This window comes from Asterias rubens, chromosome 3 (genome assembly GCF_902459465.1).
Source record: "Asterias rubens chromosome 3, eAstRub1.3, whole genome shotgun sequence".
Classification (NCBI taxonomy): Eukaryota; Metazoa; Echinodermata; class Asteroidea; order Forcipulatida; family Asteriidae; genus Asterias; species Asterias rubens.
In genome coordinates, this window is record NC_047064.1 from 2,205,320 (window position 1) to 2,211,062 (window position 5,743).

General features: G+C 37.4%; 1 long non-coding RNA gene across 1 annotated transcript; it reads left to right on the forward strand.

Annotated features, from left to right (window-relative positions):
• Window positions 1-372: 372 nt before the first annotated feature.
• Window positions 373-5,445, forward strand: LOC117287751. The gene is made up of 2 exons (XR_004518838.1): window positions 373-970; window positions 4,281-5,445. It is a non-coding gene; the product is annotated as an uncharacterized LOC117287751 (long non-coding RNA).
• Window positions 5,446-5,743: the final 298 nt, after the last annotated feature.

A 5,743-nucleotide genomic window follows, 5' to 3' on the forward strand; every position in this document is an offset into this window, starting at 1 on the left:
AGACGATTTCTCCAAAAAAATGTGGCAGTTTTTTTTTTGCAGCAGTAATAAGCTACGACGCCTTTGTTAGCAGATATTAATTTAACAAGTCTCTGGTACTGTATATGAGTCCAATTCGATTACGTCAGTTTCATGCTTGGTCAAATTTGTTTTTTAGAAAACAACCCGGCCGCTTTTTCCATCTCTCATACATGCGTACACAGTTTCAATTACTTTCACTCCAAATTTATGTTCAGTCATGTGAATGACCTTTTTTTGTATTTTATTTTTCTTATTCATGTGACTGAAATATGTCAGAAAAGGCCTACCTAGGGTCGATAAATACTAGATGACCAAACAATGACGAAACCCCATACCACGAGTAATGAAGATGACGTTTTCATAAGAAATTAAAAGCCATCAATCTTCAATTCCAACTAAGACAAGTACATCCATCTTTGTCCCTGGGAATTTGTTGTCAATGTGGAGAGGATACTTTCCATCAATGCCAGTGGCACTCTAAGCTTAACATGATATGGGCACTGTTAGAAGGAAAAACCTGTTAATTTAAATTTCTGTCGGTTGGGCGCAAATTCAAGTGTCGCAATTGTGTCCAAACACCCCGCACTCGCGCTGCCGAGAGGGGTTCTTTCTTTACGAGTATGAAACGCCGGGCTGGCAGCGAGTATACGCCAATCTGACATTTTTGGTTTGACGGAGCAGACTGTATCATCCCTTTTCACGATTAGTCCCACAATCCATACTTTGTGCTATACTTCAAGACGGTGTGTGTGGGATTGAGTGTCTTTTCACATGAACACTGTATCGCTTCAGCATCGGAGAATCTTATCGATTAACAACTGAGACGGTATTGGTACCAACCTCAACGTTTCCAGAGATTTTTTGGAGCGCCTTAAAATCTTCAACTGAAGTTTCTTCACCTTGATTGGGATTCGATTTATAAGACAAAGATATTTCTTAAGAACTAAAGGTGAGTTAAAACACGTACTGTTCAAAGTTAGATGTTTTAATCATTCTGCACATCGTCTTAATTCTGAGCATTGGAACACCTATTTTTCGGTCCCAAATATTTCCTTTAAATGTTTTGTGTTGAAGCTATTGCACATTATTTGTAATAATTGACAGTGCAGTTTTTTATTGAATAAATTTGTTGGTTTTGTTACTTTTGTTGTTGTTGGTGTTGGTGTTGCTGCTGCTGCTAATGACGATGTTGCTGCTGTTGTTGTTGTTGCTGTTGTTGGTTTTGTTTGGTTTTTGTTTTTGTTCTGGATTTGCTTTTGTTGTTGTTGTTTTCGTCGTCGTTGTTGATGTTGTTGTTGTTGTTTTTGTTGTTGCATTTCCACACACATCCAACAAACATCTTAATTAAGAATGGATTGAACTTGAGTTCTTTGCACACAGTTCGACCCATTTAATCATTATCTTCTTTTGTTTCATAACAAAATCTGCAAGACAAAACATTTCACACAATGCCGTTGATGTTTGATGCGATTAACGATTTGGACACATTGTAAATCAGATATATTTTCCCCCTTAAAGGGACGGTATATACGTTTGGTAATTACACAAAACAAATATTAACTTTAAAACTGACTTTGTAATAATCATTGGAGAGCTGTCGATAGTATAAAATTGTGGAAACGACTACCTCTGGAATTACGTAGTTTTTGAGAAAGAGGTAATTTTCCTCTAAAATAATTCTAGCTAGAAGTCTTTTATTCCTATCTGAAAGCACACAAATTCGTCCAACAAGGTTGTTTTTTCTTTCATCATTTTCTCGCAACTTTGATGACCGATTGAGCCCAAATTTTTACAGGCTTGTCATGTTATGCTTTTGATGGGACAGACCAAGTGAGAACACTGGTATTTGACAATTACCAAACATGTACAGTGCCTTTAGATATATTTTTAAAATAGAAGGTCGAATGTCTGCAGAACAATGTCAGTAAAAAAAACTTGAACAATCGGGTCATCATTTCTCAACTCGGAATAATCAAGTAAAGATCAACCAGAAGTACAGATATTCAAACAAAAATAGGAAATTCCTCAAAAAAAATTCACTAAACTTGGATTCAATTTTCAAGTTATTTATTGTTGCCCATTTAAAACTTAAAGTAGATTTTCATTTCAAAAATGTAGTAAAACCTTTTAACCATAATATATAAATGTGAAAAATTCGCTGACATACAAGTTAGCGTTCTGACGCTTTTTAGCGACTGCTCTTTCTTAAAATCATAATTATTTACACCAAATAGTCCGTTGACTGGCATAGTTAAAAACGTATATCAAAGTATCTTTCGAATACTTTTACGATTTGTTTTCCCAATGTCAAGTCACCTCTTAGAATAACAGACAAACATAAGAAGTAGGTACTTAAAGGAACTGGACACTATTGGTAATCACTCAAAATAATTGTTAGCATAAAAACTTACATGTTAACGAACAATGGAGAGCTGTTGATAGTACAAAACGTTGTGAAAAACGGCTCCCTCTGAAGTAACGAAGTAATTGAGAAAGAAGTAATTTCTCACTTAAAAAAAATTAATTGAATTAATTCGAGACCTCAGCCGAGGTGGTCTCGAATTCAAGCATCTGAAGGCACACAACTTGTGCGACAATGGTGTCTTTACTTCCATATACTCTCTCGCAACTTCGACGAACAATAAGTTCGAATTTTCTCAGGTTTTTTATTTGATGCATATGTTGAGGTACACCAAGTGAGAAGACTGGTCTTTGCCAATTACCAAAGGTGTCCAGTGCCTTTAATTTTAATCATATAAGTATAAAATATCAACATAATGTTGCCAAACAAAGGTTTGTTGGGAGTCTAACCCCACTTTTATCTCACTTTAATTTGCTCTCAAATTGATTGTACATAAGATGTTGGATCACTTTAAAGTTTTAAACCATTTGTAGATATGGAAGAAGCTGTGTGTAAATGCAATTTCTTTGAGTGTTTTTAGGTCACGCGTTCAATTACTTCCCTCCACTTAAACAAAATCTATTTGCTTTAAAGATCCGCTTGAAACGGCAGGTACCACATCGGTGACAGACGTGTCTGGAGTGAGCGGCTTCGGCTTTGGCCTTTGGTTGCTGCTGCTGCAGCGTTTAAGAATATGACTTGTCTGCGAACTGGCAGTAGCAACAGCCAGATCCATTAATTCAAACGCGGCCACAGCTTAAGTTCAAAAGAAAGCAAGGGGATTAAGTTTTTCAGAGCATGCTGAACCAGACGTGCGCAAAGAGAGACACATTACAATACAAAAGTCGTGTTTGAGAATTTAGTTACGGCTACGGCTGTTGCCAATGCCGTTGCTAAGGACGTCCTATACTTCAACGCACATGACGCGGCTAAAGCCGCAGTCGCGGCCTCATTTTCAGATAACCCCAATTCCATGTTTTCGGCGAGAGCCAAGGTTTTTTTTATGTTAGCTCGCGCACATTCTACGGTAAAGACGGGATTTACTGAAAAATCTTGCTCATTAATCCTATAACATTTTAAACGTAATGAATTGGCCTAGAGCGAACTGAGACGAGCATTTTCTGTAAAGCCTACTATTAGCTTTCAACTTTAAGACATGTAAGATGGGATTCTAGTCAAAAGTAGGCCTCTACTTACACATGCAAAAATATCTAACAACAAAACTTATATATTCAGGGAGTAAAATTTATGAAACAGCACATTATTTGCATTGAACATTTCCCCGTGTATATAGCAAACCAACATGTTACACAAAATGTGTCAGTCGCTTCTCAAAAATAAATAAGAAATTTGCTCGGCAATTTAGTCCGAATTTCTCCTCGATAAACGGCACAACAGGTTCAGATATTATATAATTTCACAATCTTAGATCACTTTCATCCCTGTATCTTTATTTTGTATTCTGGGGATCCCCCTAGACATAACACACAAGCCACAAGATCTATAAAAAAAAACTGCAAGGGATTGTTGCTATTCATTCTGGTATTAACAAAATTAAGATTTGGTGGACGCGATTCTCAGGAATGTTGTGAACAGAAAACATCCTGATGAACCTAGCCCATGTTATGTCATACAAAATTAAAAAAACACTGATTTAGTAAACAAATTGGGGAAAGGTAGGAATATAGGTCGATATTTTGTTTGCGGTAACACCATGTCTAGAGGTACATGTAGTGTTACTGCAAACCAAATTACATAATTATTTCACCGTGCAATGCCCCAAATAACATTGAAATAATAGGTAACTGTATTAATCAAAGTTTTCAACAACAAAAATATGTTTTATGTTTTTCTACAGACGAGGAGATGTGGACGACAGCGATGAAAAGTCGACAAGCTGGTCCCACACGATCGACACACCCACTACTGACATGGCTGGTAGTCTGCTTAATCTCGTATCAGGCAGTCCGGTGTATGGGACAGTGTGCATCGGGAGAACCCACAAAGATGCGCATACGGAGGCGGCACCTAGACGACCTGTCGTCGATCGCGTCCAATATCATCGGACGCGCGATCGCCATTTCTGAAAACGTCACCGATTTGGAAATTCTAACCCTGCTGGATACAATGCGGGAATTGTCGCCAAGATCGGTGGAAGCCTTTGAAAATATAATCCAGAGGGAATACCATAACGACATGGAGGCGTGGACGTGGATGTGTCGATCACAGCAAACCTTAGGGAAACGGAGAAAACGAGAAAGCGTGCTCGACAACTTGGCATGACGTCATGAGATTTAGAGTCTTATCGTAACAGTCAAAAATAGTTTTAACTTGCGCCGTTGATTAACATTTATTTTGATAATAATATCAGCTTTGTCGTTATTTATATTGTTTGTTGTCTCTTCGTTGTTTAAAATACCGCCAAGATACTGTTAAGTGTGCTCATGATTTTTAAAGTATTAAGCTGAATATTGTAGCTCAATTTTCGTTAGTGTTTTCATAGCTTAAAATTGCGCCAAGATTTGTATAACTTTTATTTATTGTGTACGTTAGGGGGGAAAATGTATGTTTTAATATCTGAATTTTTGCAATATTTGTAAAGGAACTGAACACGTTAAGTAATTGTCATAGACCAGTTTGCTATTGATGTAGGCCTATCCCAAAGTTTGCATCGGTAAAAAATTCGGGACACGTTAAGTAACTGTCAAAGACCAGTCTGCTCTCTTGATGTAGGCCTATCCCAAAATATGCATCTGTGAAAATTTGGGCCCATTTTGGTCGTCAAAGTTGCAGGAAAAGAATGAAAGAAACAAATCCTGTTGCATACATGTGTGCTTGAAGATATTTTGGTGAGAAATTATCTGTTTCTCAAAAAAAAACTACTCGAAAGGTAGTCGTTTACTATAAGTTGTAAATTTGGAATAAATACCGAAAGTGTCGAGGGCCTTCAGGCACGTGCAAATTAGTGACTTTACAAAACCACGTAATGGTTGGCAGGCCGATAGGGTGATCAGCCCAGTTTTCGGAAAAGTCAAGAAATTGCCGATTTGGACAAGTCTCTTATGGGGGAAAATGAGACTGGGATACACAAATTGTTTTTGAATTCCAAATGTCACCAGGGTTAACGATAGTGAAGAAAACAAAAGCATCCCATGAATTGTACTTGAACCTCCCTTGGTCCCAATGGTATTAGAGTCACACCAATTCATATACAATCTCGGCCCATCATTTCATATGAATTATTGGTATGCCTCCCACATCGCCAACTTTAAGCCTCAATCACAAACACGATAATATTTACATCCCAACCTTAAAGGTGGG